Source organism: Rattus norvegicus, chromosome 5 (assembly GCF_036323735.1).
Source record: "Rattus norvegicus strain BN/NHsdMcwi chromosome 5, GRCr8, whole genome shotgun sequence".
In the NCBI taxonomy this organism is placed as follows: Eukaryota; Metazoa; Chordata; class Mammalia; order Rodentia; family Muridae; genus Rattus; species Rattus norvegicus.
In genome coordinates, this window is record NC_086023.1 from 83,200,848 (window position 1) to 83,223,097 (window position 22,250).

Below are 22,250 nucleotides of genomic sequence, written 5' to 3' on the forward strand. Positions count from 1 at the left end.
CTTGAGGAAACCAGTGGCCTTACCAGAAGGATTGCAGCTCTTCTAATTTTCCTTCGGAAAATTAATCTCAGCTGAGTACAGCCCCTGAGGAGGAGGATAGGTTTGTAAACAACTATGCAAAAATAGCCACATGCCTTTCTCCAGATCTAACTACCACAGGAGTGAAGAATAATGTGTATGCTGTGGATGCGTGCAGAATTTCTTTTATTTTTTTTTTCTAGCAAGCTAAGGATAAGTATGTGATATTGAATGCCATTTCACCTGCAGGGTGAGGGTGAAGGATGGATGGTTTGTCTCTGTCCTCTTTCAAGGACAATGTTGGATTTGGGGAGAGGAGAATGCATCTGGGATTTTGTGAATACCTATTGTTCAGAGGTAAATATTAATAGAAATACTCACCCTACATTATCTGCCAAAATTAGCCTTCTTCGTGCCCCACGGCTGTATTTTTATCTCTGAGATCACTATGAAAGGATGAGTTTTAAAAAGGGTTATAAAACATTTCCACAGTTCTGAGGACTTATTCACTGATCGAATAGGGTCAAGGTAGGAGGAGCCATTCATATTTACATTCTAATAAGAATTTATTTCTATTGAGTGAGTCTGATGAAGTCATTTCATTTTTGTTCTCTAACACAGCCCAGTTTTTTCATTGTTAATTTAATAATAAATTATATGAAAGTTGCTACTTGTGCTGGTTAGTTTTATGTCAACTTGGCACAAGCTACTGTCATGTGAGACCAGGGGGACTTCAATGATAAAAAAATGACTCCATAAGATCTGGCTATAAAAGCCTTTAAGGCATTTTGTTAATTATTGACTGATAGGAGAGAGCCCAGCCCATTGCAGGTGGGGCTGTCTCTCAGCAGGTGGACCTGGGTTCTAGAAGAAAGGAAGCTGAACAAGTGATGAGGAACAGTCTAGTAAGCAACTCTTCTATGTTCTCTGCATCAGACCCCGCCTCCAGGTTTTTGCCCTCTTGAGTTCCTGTCCTGACTTCTTTCCGTAGTGAAGACTGATGTGGAAGTGTAAGCCAAATAAACCCTTTTCTCTCCATGATATTGTATTGCAGCATTATAGGAATCCTAAGATTTTGCTGAAGGGCAAAATAGTTTTAAATTTAAGGGACTATTTTCACAACTATTTTCCTATTAAAAACAAGCCCAGTTGTAATTTCACTTAAATTATAACTTGTTTATATGTAATATGCTTGCATATGTACATGGAAACACGTAGTTATATAAATGGCTGTTTGGAAAAATAATTTTAAAATGTAAGCCTTCCAGAGAAAAATCTCTGAGTCCACGTTTAAGCTACCAGCTCTTTCGAAAACTCAAAGATCTAAGGCACAGCATTGAAAAGATATATTCAATCCATGGTAGCTTTGTTTCAATTTCTATATTATTTCTTAGGGCCTTTAGGAAAAGTAGAGTGCATTAATATAATGGGAATAGGTAATAAATATGCCTTAAGGAAGGCATATTTTTAAAATATGCCTTAAGGAAGATGGTTTAAAATGATTTTAAAACTGGTACTTCATTCTCTTTGTTTTGTTGCCAAGACGATTAGTTTCTTGCTTCTTCTAGGGTATAGCTTGCCTCCTTATGTTGGGCTTTACCATTTATTATCCTTTGTAGTGCTGGATTTGTAGAAAGATATTGTGTAAATTTGGTTTTGTCATGGAATATCTTGGTTTCTCCATCAATGTTAATTGAGAGTTTTGCTGGATACAGTAACCTGGGCTGGCATTTGTGTTCTCTTAGGGTCTGTATGACATCAGTCCAGGATCTTCTGGCCTTCATAGTTTCTGGCGAGAAGTCTGGTGTGATTCTGATAGGTCTCCCTTTATATGTTACTTGACCTTTTTCCCTTACTGCTTTTAATATTCTTTCTTTATTTTGTGCGTTTGGTGTTTTGACAATTATGTGACGGGAGGTGTTTCTTTTCTGGTCCAATCTATTTGGAGTTCTGTAGGCTTCTTGTATGCCTATGGGTATCTCTTTTCTTAGGTTAGGGAAGTTTTCTTCTATGATTTTGTTGAAGATATTTACTGGTCCTTTGAGCTGGGAGTCTTCACTCTCTTCTATACCTATTATCCTTAGGTTTGATCTTCTCATTGAGTCCTGGATTTCCTGTATGTTTTGGACCAGTAGCTTTTTCCGCTTTACATTATCTTTGACAGTTGAGTCAATGATTTCTATGGAATCTTCTGCTCCTGAGATTCTCTCTTCCATCTCTTGTATTCTGTTGGTGAAGCTTGTATCTACAGCTCCTTGTCTCTTCTTTTGGTTTTCTATATCCAGGGTTGTTTCCATGTGTTCTTTCTTGATTGCTTCTATTTCCATTTTTAATTCCTTCATCTGTTTGATTGTGTTTTCCTGGAATTCTTTCAGGGATTTTTGCCATTCCTCTCTGTAGGCTTCTACTTGTTTATTAATGATTTCCTGTGTTTCCCTAAGTGTGTTCATGTCTTTCTTGAAGTCCTCCAGCATCATGATCAAATATGATTTTGAATCTAGATCTTGCTTTTCTGGTGTGTTTGGGTATTCCATGTTTGTTTTGGTGGGAGAATTGGGCTCCGATGATGGCATGCAGTCTTGGTTTCTGTTGCTTGGGTTCCTGCGCTTGCCTCTCGCCATCAGATTATCTCTAGTGTTACTTTGTTCTGCTATTTCTGACAGTGGCTAGACTGACCTATAAGCCTGTGTGTCAGGAGTGCTGTAGACCTGTTTTCCTCTCTTTCAGTCAGTTATGGGAACAGTGTGTTCTGCTTTCGGGCGTGTAGTTTTTCCTCTCTACAGGTCTTCAGCTGTTCCTGTGGGCCTGTGTCTTGAGTTCACCAGGCAGCTTTCTTGCAGCAGAAAATTTGGTCTTACCTGTGGTCCCGAGGCTCAGGTTCGCTCGTGGGGTGCTGCCCAGGGGCTCTCTGCAGCGGCAGCAACCAGGAAGACCTGTGCCGCCCCTTCCGGGAGCTTCAGTGCACCAGGGTTCCAGATGGTCTTTGGCTTTTTCCTCTGGCGTCCGAGATGTGTGTGCAGGGAGCAGTCTCTTCTGGTTTCCCAGGCTTGTCTGCCTCTCTGAAGGTTTAGCTCTCCCTCCCACGATGATATGATAGTATATTTAAGTGATCCCAAAAGTTCCACCAGAGAACTACTAAAGCTGATAAACAACTTCAGCAAAGTGGCTGGGTATAAAATTAACTCAAATAAATCAGTTGCCTTCCTCTATACAAAAGAGAAACAAGCTGAGAAAGAAATTAGGGAAACGACACCCTTCATAATAGACCCAAATAATATAAAGTACCTCGGTGTGACTTTAACCAAGCAAGTAAAAGATCTGTACAATAAGAACTTCAAGACACTGAAGAAAGAAATTGAAGAAGACCTCAGAAGATGGAAAGATCTCCCATGCTCATGGATTGGCAGGATTAATATAGTAAAAATGGCCATTTTACCAAAAGCAATCTACAGATTCAATGCAATCCCAATCAAAATACCAATCCAATTCTTCAAAGAGTTAGACAGAACAATTTGCAAATTCATCTGGAATAACAAAAAACCCAGGATAGCTAAAGCTATCCTCAACAATAAAAGGACTTCAGGGGGAATCACTATCCCTGAACTCAAGCAGTATTACAGAGCAATAGTGATAAAAACTGCATGGTATTGGTACAGAGACAGACAGATAGACCAATGGAATAGAATTGAAGACCCAGAAATGAACCCACACACCTATGGTCACTTGATTTTTGACAAAGGAGCCAAAACCATCCAATGGAAAAAAGATAGCATTTTCAGCAAATGGTGCTGGTTCAACTGGAGGGCAACATGTAGAAGAATGCAGATCGATCCATCCTTATCACCCTGTACAAAGCTTAAGTCCAAGTGGATCAAGGACCTCCACATCAAACCAGACACACTCAAACTAATAGAAGAAAAACTAGGGAAGCATCTGGAACACATGGGCACTGGAAAAAATTTCCTGAACAAAACACCAATGGCTTATGCTCTAAGATCAAGAATCGACAAATGGGATCTCATAAAACTGCAAAGCTTCTGTAAGGCAAAGGACACTGTGGTTAGGACAAAACGGCAACCAACAGATTGGGAAAAGATCTTTACCAATCCTACAACAGATAGAGGCCTTATATCCAAAATATACAAAGAACTCAAGAAGTTAGACCGCAGGGAAACAAATAACCCTATTAAAAAATGGGGTTCAGAGCTAAACAAAGAATTCACAGCTGAGGAATGCCGAATGGCTGAGAAACACCTAAAGAAATGTTCAACATCTTTAGTCATAAGGGAAATGCAAATCAAAACAACCCTGAGATTTCACCTCACACCAGTGCGATTGGCTAAGATCAAAAACTCAGGTGACAGCAGATGCTGGCGAGGATGTGGAGAAAGAGGAACACTCCTCCATTGTTGGTGGGATTGCAGACTGGTAAAACCATTCTGGAAATCAGTCTGGAGGTTCCTCAGAAAATTGGACATTGAACTGCCTGAGGATCCAGCTATACCTCTCTTGGGCATATACCCAAAAGATGCCTCAACATATAAAAGAGACACGTGCTCCACTATGTTCATCGCAGCCTTATTTATAATAGCCAGAAAATGGAAAGAACCCAGATGCCCTTCAACAGAGGAATGGATACAGAAAATGTGGTACATCTACACAATGGAATATTACTCAGCTATCAAAAACAACGAGTTTATGAAATTCGTAGGCAAATGGTTGGAACTGGAAAATATCATCCTGAGTGAACTAACCTAATCACAGAAAGACATACATGGTATGCACTCATTGATAAGTGGCTATAGCCCAAATGCTTGAATTACCCTAGATCCCTAGAACAAACGAAACTCAAGAGGGATGATCAAAATGTGAATGCTTCACTCCTTCTTTAAATGAGGAAAAAGAATACCCTTGGCAGGGAAGGTAGAGGCAAAGATTAAAACAGAGACTGAAGGAACACCCATTCAGAGCCTGTCCCACATTTGGCCCATACATATACAGCCACCCAATTGGACTAGATGGATGAAGCAAAGAAGTGCAGACCGACAGGAGCCGGATGTAGATCGCTCCTGAGAGACACAGCCAGAATACAGCAAATATAGAGGCGAATGCCAGCAGCAAACCACTGAACTGAGAATAGGTCCCCTATTGAAGGAATCAGAGAAAGAACTGGAAGAGCTTGAAGGGGCTCGAGACCCCAAAAGTACAACAATGCCAAGCAACCAGAGCTTCCAGGGACTAAGCCACTACCTAAAGACTATACATGGACTGACCCTGGACTCTGACCCCATAGGTAGCAATGAATATCCTTGTAAGAGCACCAGTGGAAGGGGAAGCCCTGGGTCCTGCTAAGACTGAACCCCCAGTGAACTAGTCTATGGGGGGAGGGCGGCAATGGTGGGAGGGTTGGGAGGGGAACACCCATAAGGAAGGGGAGGGGGGAGGGGGATGTTTGCCCGGAAACCGGGAAAGGGAATAACACTCGAAATATATATAAGAAATACTCAAGTTAATAAAAAAAAAAAAAGAAAAAAAAAGTCAGACTAGACTACAAACCCAAAAAAAAAAAAAAAAAAAAAAAAAACTGGTACTTCAAGATAGTTATTTGTTTGGGTCTCTTTCTGGTCATAAATATCTCATAATATCTCTAGTGAAAACCAATCAAAAGTGTTCTGTTTCTCTCTGTCTGTCTCTCTGCCTCTCTCTCTCTCTCTCTCTCTCTCTCTCTCTCTCTCTCTCTCCCTCTGTCCCTCCCTCTCTCATTCTCTCTCTCTCATTCTCTCTCTCTCTCATTCTCTGATAACCTGGTCTCCTAACCTCCCAGATGATGGGGATTACATAGCATTAAGAAATATACTTGAGGCTATGTAGACATACTGTGTAAGATGAGGCAAGAGGGCATTAGAGAAGGGTTGGTAGAAGGTAAGCCTAGGGTATGAGTCACATATAAATCTCATATGTTACGTGGACAGTCTGCATCTCCTCAAGCACTTCTTCTAGATCTACTGTTATAAATACAGAAGCTCCACTGTTTAAGAACGTTGAAGGAATAATAGTCTACAGATCTTCACTAGGTTTCCCAGAAGAATGAGAACATGTTTTCTTGATTCAAAACAAGCAGATGGATGTCCACATGAAATCACTTTAGAGTTGTCCATCCTGTCGTTAAAATTGGTGCATGTCATAACAGTGCTTGAAGTAAACTGTTTTCACAGGAGCACTCAATGATGAAGAAAATTGGCATGCAAAAATCATTAGATAAGTTTATAAGAGAACTAACAAGAAACAATGCAATTTAGAACAAATGCTGCTAACATGTCTTACTCCTCAGAAAGTTAGTTGTATATAAATTCTTCTCCATGCTATAGACATATTAATAAATTGATCTATCAACAAAAATTTTTAGAATCTAGGTTTTGCTTAAAGACTTATCTATGGCCATAATTAGTTATGCTGCTGTGGGCATCTCAGGCATATGTCAAGAGCCACCATATATATATATATATATATATATATATATATATATATATATATATATATATATGTGTGTGTGTGTGTGTGTGTGTGTGTGTGTGTGTGTTAAACTGACTAATGACTTATAAGATGCCATGGCCTCTAGCCCTATAAGCTATATATAGAATATATACATTATATAGGATATAACCCTAAATAACAATAATATTTGTGCATATGTGATATAGTAAAGAATCTTGTGATAATATATTTTTTCTGTTTTATTTGTGCAGATACTAAATTTAAGATAGATAAGTCACATATGTACAGCATAGAAAATTTGACAAATAAGATGGCACAATGACAAAGGAGGGCAATTGTGAATTAGTTTGCAAATATTCTAAGAACAAAGGAAGCAAGGAGTGAAACTCTAGAAGCCATAGAAGGAAAAATGAATTGATTCTACCTCCAAAATTTTTCCAGAGATAAAAACCCCTATAAGCATAATTTGGACTGACTAGATTAAAAGAATTGATCTATCTTTCTTTTCTCAAACTATTAGTTTTAGAAATTTGTTGTAATTCCAATACTAATTTAATACTGTGTAGATTTCAAGTCATGGTGATAACATAACTCTCGTAGATAACAATTCATAAAGATAATCTTGGGATTAAGGTTTACTAATCTTAGAATCTCAAAAATAAATACTAAATATTCAGCAGATTGAGGACAAAGTGTCTTTATCCTGGAGGTAGATAAAGCCATATTAACACCCACTATTAATCCAGAAAATACTTATCCAGAGTAATGTATCATTTTATATATTATGTAACGTCTATGTGCTTTATTAGAGTTATCTATAAATGAAACTCATTAACAATAACATTACTCAAAATATCTAGGTCATGGTGAGAAAAAACAATACATGTTTAATACTTTCTTTAAGAATGTTTCTTGTCAGAAAGTATTAAAGAAAGAAAACAAGAATCAAGTAAAAATAGTTGAAAAAGCTTACATCATCACAAACATGAAATTAAATCTGAACAAAAAGATATCTTTTTGAATGATCTGTCTATATTCTACCTGTTTTTATTTGTTTCTATGTGATAATACAAACTGCTTCCCATACATAACAATTCAGATTCAAGGTGAGTACACCTTCGGAGAGTACCTTGGATAGAATTAGTATTCTAAATTAGAAACCTAAGAAACAATTGACCACTGGAGACATGTTTTCCCATTGAAATCCAGTGAGTTTCTATCCTGTGAGTTAGAACGCTGCAAAGTCTCTCTGAGACACTCAACACCTCTTATATAGGAAAACTTTCAATCTCAAACAAACTGAGATATCTGGTAATCCACTACACTTGGATAAATTTATTATATAAATCTAATTATTTGAATTCTAAACTTTCATCAATATTTATTTACTTCTAAATTCTATCAAATTCACAATGGAATGAGTTAGATCCACCTATCAACGTTTCCTCGACATGTCAAAGAAGGAGTCGTAAATAAACATGGTATCTATGGTTAACTTTGGATTGAGATTGAAAACTGCATTTTAAAAAAAGAAAACTGCATTTTTGATTATACCGAATGCATTTGGAGTCTTCACATTTTATAGGTCTAGTGGCTGTTACATTGGACGATGAATTTATCTTACCTTAGAATTAGGTACCAAATTGTCAGTTCATTTCGGATGTTTTCCATTTCATAATAGAACTGTGGAACATCCTATACTGTATAAGTTGAAGTGTTCTATTATACTTGAAGAAAGAAATCAATAGAGGTGTGACCACTACCTCCTGTGTATTATAACTTTACAGGCTTAGAAAACACTTATTTGGACCAGCAAGATGTCTTTGAAGGTTAAAGAGCTGCTGTTCAAGGCTGATGACATGAGTTCAATCTCCCAAATACACATGGTGGAAGATGAAGTAAGAACTGGTGTTTCTGTCTTCCACCCGTATGCTATGACAGGTACAAACACACACACACACACACACACACACACACACACACACACACACACACACACTCACATTTTATTAATTAAAAGGAAATAAGTATTTGAAATAATCTCTTAAAAATGGAAGCCATACAGAATGATTGGAAAGCAAAGCTTAAAAAACAATAAAGCCATGGGGTAGGGTAGTACTTAAATAAACACACACCTACATACCTGTGGAATTATAAGACCTAAGCTAAGACACTTAAGACCTGCCTTCTTAATGCCAATGATGCTCTAATAATCCTGCACCTGACTTTGCAATTCAAACAATCACAGGCTCAGTCTTCAGTTCCCTCTGACTTTGCACATGTGGAACTGCTGCTCAAAATAAGTAATGATAATACTTTACCATTGTTATGGTCAGTCTTGATTGATGATGCATTTACAATCCCCAAGCCTTTAGACAGGTCTGTGGAGGTATGTTCAGATAGAATTAACCATGGGGGTACCTTCCACCAGCAGCACATATGTAATGAGATCTGAAGGCAAAGCAGTGTTTCTTGCTTGCCCATTTTTTGCTTCATGCTGGTGACTGCATCTAGCTCATTGTTGTGGCTATTACCATTAAGAACATGCTTCTTTAGCCTTCCAACATGGATTGAAGACCAGCAGTTCTCTGATCATCATCCAGATGGTTAGTATCATATTGGTGCTGCTGTGATATCCAGTCTTATGAACTGAGCATAGACTAGGTTCTCAGCCTTTCCAGAATGAAGATGGCAACTGTTGGACCATCTGTCTCATTCCATTCAGTTTATCTAACATGATCGGTATTGCAATATATTTATTTATACATCAGTGGTTTTTTTTTTTTTTTTGAGTGCCTTGACTAGCTACAACTGAAATAAGCACAGGTTACTGTGCTGAGCCAAATGCCTGCATTTTCAAGTGAATTCACGGTGGAACTGGAAGTAGCAGAAAGGATGGAAATCCTTTGTTTTGCAAGGACAGAAACTATGGAGTCTAAACTAGAGGAGCTTAACTGGGTTTTGAGTGTAAATCTGGGCCATTTGTGTGTGCAAGTACACGAAGGCAGAAAGGTACCAAGGAAAGCATTTCCTTCTGGCAACTCATAGAAAAAAAATAAAATAAAAAAATAAAAAGGTCTTTAGGAGAAACAGAAAAGCCTAGAATGAGCCATGAAACGTGTCAGCTCAGAACTCATTGCTTGTGTGGATAGGATCACAAGTGAAGAAAATAATGCAAAAAATACCACCATAAGATCGTTGTAAACTTCATGATTGAGCCTAGCCCTAATGACAAGAAACCACATGGTAGAGATAATTCTAGAATCAAGAGGATATGTGTTTCTCATTGACAGCAGGAGATGGTGTGGTGGGGAAGACCACCATGGAAAATAAACACATAATCCAAAGTTACAATTTACTTAAGGAAATGATCCACCACATGGGAGATGAACAGAAACAGCACAGTAGAAAATTAATATCCCCAGAAATTGAAATTAAAGAACATGAAAAAGAAACTATCAAATAAATACTTTTAAAATGATTAAAGGCAACATAGAGGAAAACAAAATTAAAGTGAAAAATAAGAAATTACCAAAATATGAATAATTTGTAAAGAAATTGATGCAATAAAGAAAAGAAAAACAAAACTTATGTAATCTTTTATCTGCTGGGTTATAGAATCCGTTAGTAAGTCGCAGATGAAGAGAAAAGCAGATACTTGGAAGATTAGAAAAGGTAAAATTGTCTGATTGAAGCATATTGATATGCCTTGGCATAAAAGATGAAAGAGATGGGGAGGCATGGGGCAGCATGTTAGCATTTTCAATATTTGATGACATGTGTGTATCATAATGTATTTTTACATTACCACACAACAGGTATTGTAAAAATAATTGTTGCAAAAATGAAAAAATGAATCAATCTTCTAAGAGAAGGTTGAAGATACTTGGTAAACCAATGAAAATTAGATACTCTATATGTAGTTTTCATGTTTGAAGAGCAATAACATGTCAGTTAAAAAATACAGCAAGACTTAATGAAGCAATTCAAAGGTACCTTTCATGTAGAAAAAACACAGCATAAGTGTAGACAATAGAAAAGTCAGAAGCAAAAAAAAGAAAGTGCAGACAATGACAAAATCAGAAATAGAAAAGAGATGATGCTTCTTAGACCTGGTATCAGCAACCAGAAACCAGGAGAATAGAGTCCACGTGCAGACAATGCGACTTTAGGCAAATGCTTTTTGTAATGCTTCAGTATAATTCAAACTGAGAGTAAGGCAAATAAATTCTCATTAAATACTAAAAACTTGCAAACCAGCACAAAAGCACTGCTAGATTTTAGAAGCACTGGGCTGAGAAGGAATCAGAAGTGCACAGTAAATATTGGTGGACAAAGGGATTATCAGACACTGAGTTGAATACACATGAGCAAAGAAATAACTAAGTTACAGAAATTATAACCGAATTAGGATAACATATTCCTAAACAATCGGGCAAATGACTGAGAAGAAGATGTGAAGGACAGCAGACATTTAATCTCTTTAAGTTGCTGGATGGATTAGAGACTTTCAAAACTTTTAGACTTTTTTCATTCATGAATCCTAACATCAAAATATAGAAATAGCATATAGACTCACTCCAAACTAGTAAAGAAGTCAGAAAACGTCTAAAAAATCCTTAATAAGGATGACTTCAGGGAGGGGAGAAAGAACTTAAAGTAAAGATCGAATTAAGCTCTAAGGATAACAGAGCATCGTTAATAGTGTTAGGGATTGCTGCTTACCCATGGTCTCAACTTGGGGCTGTTATTGGTTGACTATTTCCTATTTCCTCAGTCTCTGCTTCATCCGCCATGCCCACATTTCTTGTAGACAGGATAAATTTTGTGTTGAAGGTTTTGAGGGTAGGGTCTTTATGGAAAGTAAAACCATGTCAGGAAGTTTGGTAAGGTAAAGCAGATTAAAGGGCAGGAAACTCAGTGGACACATACCTGAGGCTTAGGTGACTCTCAGCTCCCTGCGAAACTCCTGACTTGGAACAGGTGCTGGCCTCTCACATAAAAAAGATGTGCCCTGTAGTCACTTAGCCCAAACAGAGTTCTTCTCCATGCGAATGACTTAGCCAATAAGTTTCTTTACTCGACATTCTTCCCTGTAAAAGGGTTTTTAATCTCAGACCCACAGCGAGAAATCGGGTATGGTTTTACTCATTCACTTTCCACCATGACGGTAAACTGTTTAGAACCATGGACTATCTCTTTTCACCAAGATAAAAAATGGGAGCCCTGAAGAAGGCATTCAATTACAGAGTTGCAACCTTGTCTCCTGTAGAAATCTTCTCTGTGCTTCCAGCCACAGCTGCCACCAAGTCTACCTCCACCAAGCTAAGCACAATCATCTCTGCTGGGATAAGGTGTAGTTCCACTTGTCCCTCAGCCCCGGCTAGACACTGTTCTGAGTTCACCGGCCCCAAATCTGTTCTCTGCTCTTTGGCGACTCCCAGGGGTGCCTGAATGTCCAAGATTCAGAGAACCCCATAACCCCAGCCTTGGTGCAGGCCCGAGAAGCCCCAGAGCAGGCTCAGCCTTTCCCATATCTTACATTGCACTTTACTATCCCTAAAGTGGCTCCTTGTGTCTTCATTACAGCCAGTACACACCCCGGTGGGGCGGCAGCATGGGGTAAGCACAGACAACACCTCCCCTTCTACCTCCCGAAGTCGACATGCCCAGCCTCAGAGCAGAAGCAGGCCGTCAATTCTACAACTGTTACTCGACTGGGATCCCTGCCTGGCTACAGTAGGTGGCCTCTTCGGATTACGTAACCACATGATTCCAATGTTATGGGTCACAGCTACGGTCATCCATTGATTCTTGACCACCTCCCTTATCCCAAGTCATGTATTGTCCTTGAGATAGCCCTTCCCTACCTCTTCACGTCTATTAGTTGAAGATTTCCATTCATTTTCCTGACCATCTAGACATCTCTCCTGTCCTTTCCAACACCTGCTCCTGAACTCCCCATTCCTATCCCCATCACCGTCCCTCCCAGTTCTCTCGCTCCCTCTGCCTCTTATGACTATTTTATTTTTCACTGAAAGTGAGATTAAAGCTTCCTCTGGGAACTTCCTTATTGTTTAGATTCTTTGTGTGTGTGGAGTGTAGTATGTTGTCCTTTGAGAGGCTCCACCCAACAGCTGACTCAGACAGATATGGACACTCACAGCCAAACAGTGGATGGAGCTTGGGAACTCTTACAGAAGGATAGAACTAAGGATTGCTGGCTCTAGGGGAATGGGAACTCCACAGGAATACCAACACAGTCAATTAACCTGCACCCTTGGGATTCTCAAATTCTGAACCTCCAACCAAAGAACATACAGGTCTCCTGCACATATGTAGCAGATGTGCATCTTGGTCTTCAAGTAGCTTAGTGGTAACATTCTTGCCTATTATTCACAGGGCTCCTGGTCTGACCAACAGTAAAGCATAATCAAATAAAATGCATCTACAAAGAAGCAATAAGAAGGATACACCAAATGGGTTCAAGATATACAAAACATTCTAAAATGCTAGAAACAAATATATCAATTTTATGTAGAGGCTCTTCTAAATTCACACACACACACACACACACACACACACACACACACGTAACATCATAAGTGCCTGAGTTCAAATCCTTAGCATCTAGATCAAAGAAAAAGCTGGGCATAACCAATCATGTCCCTGTCATCCTGGCAACATGAAGGATAGAGAAAGAAGGTTCTGAGGCTTATTGGGTGTGAGTAAAGTTCTACGTTCAGTGGGAAGCCCTGACTCAAGGGAATAATGCAGAAAGTGATAGAGATGGAAACCCAATATTCTCCTGTGTCCATTGTAAAAATCAAAATTAAACAGCAACAAAATATTAAAAGTCTTTCTCATAATTTGAGCAATTAAAATAATTATGTAAATTTGGATCTCAGTACATTGTAAAACCTTCTTTGTTATGGCAAAGTAATTATTAGAGATGGGGGAATATATAACCTTAATTAAGAAAATAAGTTTAAATGGGAGTGAAGTAATCGTTTTAAAAAATTAAAAAAGAGAGATAATGTAGCTTTAAAAATGACAAAAATGAAAACAATTAATTGCACAATAGAATTAAACAGATCCAAGTAGGGGAAAGCACAAACTCTAACCATTGTAGAGGCCGAATCAAATGCACATCCATATGTAAACATGAACACACTTGAACTCAGCCTAAATATTTGCAGAAAAATGTAGCAAATCTACAAAGCATGTGTAATGCTTATTTTGTATGGTAGTCCAGCTTTGCTGTTTTGCTTTCCACGGTTTCAGTTACATGTGGTCACCCACAGTCCAAAAATATTACATGGAAAATTCCAGAAATAAGCAATTCATAAGTTTTAAATTGAGTGCTGTTTTGAGCAATATGATGAAATCTCATAGTAGCCTACACCATCTTGCTGGAGATATAAAGCACCTCTTTGTCAAAATGTATCTATTGTCAACCTACCTGGTGGTAATTTAGCCTTCTCATTTAATGAGTTACTTGAGCTTCATTGCTAAGACAGAGTACATGGCCAAATTAATTTATATATGAAATGGTTTATTTTTTGTATTTATAAACAATTTACACCACATATTATGGTGATAATTTCCTCTCCCCCAACTCCAGTGTAGAGCGAAGGGAACAGAACATATCCTTCAAGGTGATCCATTCCTTCCAATCAGACTACATTTCCTAAAAGCCCATTTAGCCTGGACTTGTAAGATTATTAAGTTGATAAAGTTAGAGCTTGCCCTGTCTAGGCATCACTCAGTAGCACCAATGGCTGAGGACCAAGCTGTATTACCTAACCAGTTCTGTGAGATACTCACATTTAAATCAATATGGTCCTGTTACAGTGTTAGGGTACCAATCTCTGTACTTTCAGTGAGCCTGATGCTGTCATGAGTCTGCCATCTACCTCACTTCAACTTCCTCCACTTTTGTGTCTTATTCTTTTTATTGGATATTTTTTACTTACATTTCAAATGTTATTCTCATTCCCGATTTCCTGGACATAGGCCCCCTATTCCAACTCCCCAACCACCCTCTTCCTGCCTCCCCACCCTGACATTCCCCTACACTGGAGGGTCTAGCCTTGGCAGGACCAAAGGCTTCTTCTCCCACTGGTGCCCAACAAGGTCATCCTCTGCTACATGTGCAGTTGGAGCCATCAGTATGTCCATGTACAGTATTTAAGTGGTGGTTTAGTCCCTGGGAGCTCTGGTTTGTTGGCATTGTTGTACTTATGGGGTTGTAAGCTCCCTCAACTACTTCAATCCTTTCTCTAACTCCTCCAATGGGGACTCCATTCTCAATTCAATAGTTTGGTACTAGCATTTACCTCTGTATTTGTTAAGCTCTGGCTGAGACTTTCAGGAGACAGCTGTATCAGGCTCCTGTCAGCATGCACTTCTTGGCTTCATCAATATTGTTTAGTTTGGGTGGCTGTGTATATATGAGCTGAATCCCCAGGTGGGACAGGCCCTGAAAGGCTATTTCTTAAGTCTCTGCTCAAAACTTTGTCTCCATATCTTCTCCTATGAATATTTTTGTTCCCCTTTTTAGAAGGACTGAAGCATCTGCACTTTTGTCATCCATCTTCTTGAGTTTCCTGTGGCCTCGGGATTGTATCTTTGGTAATTTGAGCTATTGGGCTAATATACACTCAGTGAGTGCATGCCATGTGCAGTTTTTTCTTTCTGTTTGTTTGTTTGTTTGGTTTTGTTTTTTTGTTTTTTTTTGTTTTTTTTGGTTTTTTTTTTTTTTTTTTTGGAATTGGGTTACCTCACCCAAGATATTTTCTAGATCCATTTGCCTGTGAATTTCATGAAGTAATTGTTTTTGATAGCTTAGTGGTACTCCATTGTGTAGATGTACCACATTTTCTGAACCTATTTCTCTGTTGAAGGGCATCTGGGTTCTTTCCAGCTTCTGGCTATTATACATAAGGCTGCTATGAACATAGTGGAGCAGGTGTCTTTGTTGTATGTTGGAGCATCTTTTGAGTATATGCCCGAGAGAGGTATAGCTGGGTCCTCAGGTAGTGCAATGTCCAATTTTCTGAGGAACCTCCAGACTGATTTCCAGAGTGGTTGTACCAGTTTGCAATCCCACCAACAATGGAGGAGTGTTCCTCTTTCTCCACATCCTCGCCAACATCTATTATCACCTGAATTCTGACTGGTGTAAGGTGGAAACTTATCAGTTTGTAAGACTAATTGAGACCCAATATCATACAGTATTTACCACTATCATAGCATCTTCTGCAACCACAGATCCCACTCAACCAGTTTCTAAAATTCTCAGTCTATTGAACCTTCATTGTACTTTAGACTACAGTGATGGAGAAATTCTTTAAAACCCACTTTGATGACATTTCTAAAATTCCAACTCTCTCTTTTCTAGAATTTCATAATTTTAATACTGACATTTTTCATCTATGTGAAAATGTCTAATAACCATACAACTGATCAGAATAGGAGATGCAGCAATATGGCAAATATACCAAGTTCCTTAAAGGTACAAAAATAGGTCAGCATATACTCCTCAATGAGACTTTATTTAACAGGAAAATTCCCCCAGAATCTTTATTTGTCTATATTCTTCTAATTTATCTTTTAGTTTAGTGTTCCCTTAATGTTCAAGAAGTTCTTCATCTTCATGTTCTGTCATGTTCTGTCATGTTCCTCTGACAAATGTCCTCATATTTGAAATGTCTTTCATCCTGCAGCTCTTTCAAATTACTAACAAACTCATTAATCTATGATGTAATTTTCAACAGAGATACTGTGTCTGAGCTACCAGTTTTTTACCATAAGTGTATATATTATAGTCCATGAAATAAAAGATTTGTTCATTAAACATTTCATAGATGCATGAAGAAAAACACAGGTATATTTTGCTGGCAACTTGCCTAAATGCCTTTTTCCTTCCTGCAGTGCATATCTGCTATTACAAGACTAAAAGCAACACCAACAGTGTTTATAGACTCAAAGATACTATTTGAGGCAGTAATTTTACATGCCGTTTGAAGAAGACTCAATGAGACAAGGTGGCTTATGCCATTGTGAGAGGCTGTAGCACACACAGAGATATATTCAATTCTAATCTTTATGCTATATGTCACATCATATTTCATTAGAGTTTAGATCAAGAGCAAAAATGATGACACAGTGTGTTGCCATCATATAACATGAAGGGTGTACCATCGATAATATATATCATGGAAGATGATACCTTGAAGTTCCGGACTTGTCAGGTTGTCAAACTAAGTTTATTTAGCAACCCTTCCTCTAATCAGCCCAGCGCCTGGGTTACAAGTTTCCATGGGTACACCTAGCTTTTATCTGTGTTCTGCGGATCTAACTCAAGCTTTCATGCTTATACTGCAAGTGTTCCTACCCAGTGAATGAAGTAAGTTTCCCCTATAGTCAATGTTTCATTAATTTTATACTTCAACTATATTCAAAGCACTTGCAGGTATATTACATGAACTAAGGGTTATAACTTGTATGAATTTGAATAGGTTTTCTTCTACCCTTTTCCTATTCCAAAATACTATCAAGGGCACCATATTGCATTTAGTTTGCAGATTGCCTTAGATGATTCTGTATCATAACATTTCCTCTGACTGAACTTTTTGATAAAATTGAATGTTTAGAAAAACCTCTGATAGGGCTGGAGAGATGGCTCAGCCGTTAAAGGCTAGGCTCACAACCAAATATATAAGAAAAACCTCTGATAAACTGACTTGGATATTTTGTAGAATAAAATGTCTCACTCTGGGTATTCCTAGTACAGTTTCTGTGATAAAATGGCTTATGGGATTTGGAGAGGATAAAATCTTAGTGATATAGTCTTAGTCTTATCATCGGGCAGGAAGGAATGTGACATCGACATTGTTGAAGATACTCATCAAGGTGTCCTAGATAACTTTGCCAGGTTGAAAATGGAAAGCATTGTCTTCATCTCCTTGTAAGAATTTAGAAAGGCATCAAGATAGAGGGTTGAGGTGTTTTGTCCCAGATACGTTCTTTGCTTGGTCCTACTAGCAACTTTCCTGTGTGACCTTAAGTCTGCACATTTTACATGTAACCTGGGACCCTATGGGGAAATATTAAAAAGGTAAAGAAAACCTAGCATGTTCTGTGTTTTTTACAGATGTCATGAAATCTTTATCCAAGCGAATATAACTTTTGTTATGTGATATGATTAAATGTTTTGATTATGTATTTTCTTTTAAAAAATAGTATGTACTGTTGGCATTAACATAAGAAAGGAAATAAAATTACAATTCTCTGTTTTTTGTTGCTTTCTATTTTTCGAGATTATAATATAGTCATATCATTTCTTCCTCTAAACCCTCTGTTTCTACCCCATATGCTTTAAAATTCATGTCCTTTTTTCATCAATCATTTATATACACGAAGTAACACATGCACAATCATAAATTTTAAAAAAGGCTGATCAATCTGTGTAATGTTAATGTTAAGTATATATCTTCAGTGTTGACCATTTGATATTAGAGAACCAGTTGTGCTCTTCCCTGGGGAAGGCTATTTCTCCCCCTCTAGGCATTCTTTATCTGCCTATAGTCCTGTGTCGAGGGCTGAGTCCTACTGAGATTTTTCCCTTCCACATTAGCATGTCTACTGGCATTATCCTTGTTCAGCCCCTGTTTAGTCACCCATATCTGTGAGACGTAATGGGTACAGGTTATCTAACATTTCTAGAAGACACATATTCACCGTGAACTTCCTATTTCTCTCTCTAGTAAAATAGTTCCATCTCATCTTCCCCAACAGTTGTTGAGTCTTAGTTTCGGGAGTTCTGTTATAGATGTATCATTTGGGACTGGTCTCCACAATCCTTTTTTTCTATGTTCTGACAATTTTTCTTATCCATTTTTTAGCAGTCAGAGTAGTGGGAGGAAAATAATAGGTAATTCAGAGAGTAAGACAAAGGAGCTCTTAAGAAATGTGAGGGTAGAAGTAAAGAGACTGTAAGCCAGTGTTCAAGAATTCTTTGAGCTAGCTTAACCAAAAATCCTACATCTCATCTAGAACAGATGTGTAAGGCAAGGGACCCTTGAGAACCTCTTGGGGACAAATGACTTTCTGAAAGGAATAAAGGGATCATCCAAAGACACAGCCAGCACTTCAAGAACAGTTGCCCATGAACTTTGGGGAATTATTGGAAGGTGAAGCCTTGTGGAGGAAGTCTATCCTTAAGGCTAGCTGTGAGAGTTGACCCCTGTTCACTCTGGCTTTTCCTTTCTGCTACATGTTTATGGTCCAAGATGTGATCTCTCAGCTTCTTGTTTCTGCCACCATGCCTGCCTCTTCCTGTAATGTTTTCCCACTGTGGTTTATTCTTCTCCCTCTGCAAGCATAGCCAAAATAAACTTTCATTTTTAAACAACTGTTTATTGGTTCTTTGTAAATTTCACATCATATACCACAATCTCATTCATCTCCTCATCTCTCCATACCTATGCTCCACCATTGCAACCTTCCCCCTCAAAGGACAAAGATCCTGTGGAAGCTATAGTATGTTACAGTATGCCTTTTGTCCACACTTCTTCACTTGGAAGTGTCCATCGTAATGAGTCAATGGTCTGTTCAGAGATTCTGGCTTCTGCTGCACTATCAATACTAGATTTTTACCAGGACTCTTTTTGAATATTATGTTCCTGCCTTGTGATATAGAGATCCTGCAACTTTAGATCTGTAGGAACAGCCACTTCACATGCTCCAGAAGTTCATAGATGTGGTAAATGTTGGGGCAGGCCAACTCAAAGCTCTAGATCTGAGACTAAGTGGTAGCTGAGTTGGACACCTTGCTAGCTCTTCTACACTCCAGCCATCAGGGCCAGCTGTTTAGCACTGCCTCCCCAAAGGCAGGGTCCGATCCCCAACTCTGTGCCCTGGGGAGGAAGTATACCTTGATGTCCAGGTGAGATATGGCATGTGCTCCTGAGTGTTGCAACTTACAGGGGTTAATTCTTCTACCCTGAGGAAAGAGGGAGTCTCCTGCTTACAGCAGACAGAGCAAGAGGAAGAATGGAGGACATCTTTCCTGTGCTCAGATCACCCTACAGCAGATGATGGGTAAGGCCTGCTCTCCCTTGCTTATTCACTTGGGGTGACTCACCTTTGCCTCTGCCATGAGGGTCAGCTCTACTGTGCTGCTTAGGCATGGTCCAGAGCTTGCTCTCTGGACTCCTGCATAAACTTTCATTTCTAAGTTGCTTTAATTTGTGTTATTTTATTGGCACAACAGAAAAGTAACTAATAAGAAATGAAGAGAAGAATGGAAAATATCTTGCATTGGGATGATTTACAATCTCTAGTTACATATAGTCTGGTAAGTATATATCTATAGGAAGACAACTAGTGCTGAGAGTCACAATCAATTAAGTACTATATAGACAATTTTTACTACTATCTAATACATTACTAGAATATTTGCAGAATTAGAGATTTTGATGAGTTCACAGACAACTTATATCAAGGCAGCATAATTCTACTATCTAGACTCTAAGGGTCATGCCTTTCACATTTTTGTTTCAAAGAACACTTCTGTTATTTATTGCATGTACATGCAGCTAACTCCTGTGCACTTTCTAAATTTACCATCTCTAGCTAAATAATGCAAGTACTTTTAAGACTGAGTAGTATGTGGCTGGAGAGATGGCTCAGTAGTTCAGAGTGCTTGTTGCGTTTACACAGGGATATGGATCAGTTCTCAACCACCAGGTATCATGGCTCCCAACCTCCTATAATCCAGCTCTGTGGTACCATTCACACCTGGTACAGGCACATACAAACTCACACACACAAGTTAATTAATTAATTAGGTTTAAAAAGACTAGTAGATCATTAATCACTCCTGAAAGGATTCCTCCAAATCTTAGAGCATTATAGATGCAAACTAATTCTTGGAAAGATTAATAATGATACGTTTTATTGATGTAGAGGGTTAACATAAAGCACAATTAACAGAGATGACACCAAGAACTGAACATGGCAGAACAAGATGGGTGACTATCTCTATCAGAGTTGTAGCCAACAAAATGTCTATCACAATAGCATAAGAACAAGAGGGAGTCGGAGAGAACATCAGATGCTCATCGCCCATTGCATGAAATGATTCCATTTGAAATGAATTTCTAGGAAGGAAATATAAAGAGGAAAAGGCAATTTTCAAATGTTCCTTACATTTGAAAAAGCTTTAATATGCTTTATGTCAAAGTATTGTGTCACAAAAAAAATCAATGTGCCTATTTCAAATATTGGTTCAGTTCCTAACCCAAAGTCACACTGTCCTAGCACAGTTCCAGGCACATACTGGACACTCAGCAAACAAATCTGAAGGAATGATGCTTAATTAGCTTAAGTGCTGGACTAATCTTCTAGAAAGAACTGCCTGACCACTCTCTACTTCCTGGCACAATTGTTGGCCAGAGTGAGAAGTCAGCCAAGTCTCCTATTTTCATCTTCCAGTTGAAAAGACTCATTTGGGCACCTGAATGAAAGTCATTTCTATACTCTTTAATGACTGTAACTCACTTTCTATTACTTAATAAATGTGATGAATAAGAGAGACCATGTGAAGGCAGATCGCATTTGCAAATGGGCCAGTGTGACTTGACAGATGGACATAGAGCAGGAAGCAAGTACTGAATCTGCGGAAAGCTGCAGGTGTTGGCAGAAACTGACTCCCAAATCATTATTCTTTCCTTGGATGGTGATCAATGAGGATTTTTAGCTGATTGGGAATTCTGAAAGACGGGGCTGATTTTTTACCCTGTTTTTGGCATTACTTGTATGGGCTCTTGTGAGATTCGGTGAGCTGTGTCATCATTCTTCCTTGTGTTAAAAACTATTTAGCACACATAAAATAAGGTCATGAGATCACTAACAGACAGCATGACCTACCTGTTGAAGCTTCTCTTTGCCTTCTCAGGAATCTGGAAGGTCTAGAGGAAACCATCATTTCTCTCCTTTCCTCTAGTCACTCTCTCAAACTTACAAGACATTTTAAGCAACTCAAGAAAAGATGACCTGGATTCCTTGACTACTTCACTAAGGAGAGTTTAACACAAAAACCTGAGTTTTAAATGAGAGTCCCAGATTGCCTTTTTTAAACATCTTTTAAAACATCGATCTCTTTGTTGTTTCTTTATCTCCTGTTTATATTCTTGGGAATATAGGGATATTCTAAGTGGAGACCAAAGCATAATTCACCCTTGAATGCAGATATTCTTTGTTCTTACTACTCATTAGAACCTTACAGAAAACGTATAAAATTAAAGATGTTCAAACCAGGTACATGAGTATATGTGGAACTTGGGTGTATAAAATACAACAGTAGGAAGCAGATATGGTGATAAAGTACCATCTGACTTAGGCAAAGCAAAGGGCAGCAGTATTCAAAGACATAAATGTTTCTAGGGCTTATTCTAAAGATTCATGATGTCACTTAGAATCATACAATTTTGACCAGAATTCAGGGATCTGGGAATGTAGGTCAGTATATTTCTTATGTTACTATTAACTGTAACCCAAATTGCTCATAGGTTTAAAGAGAGGGCAACAGAACTTGAAGGGCCAAACACTTTCATACAATAAAGCAGTGGCAGATTAATGCTAAAGTCCACCTTTCCACTGACTTGCACTGTGACTGCCAATGTGCAACAGCTTGGATTTGATTTAATTTGAAAGATAATCCTAGGAGA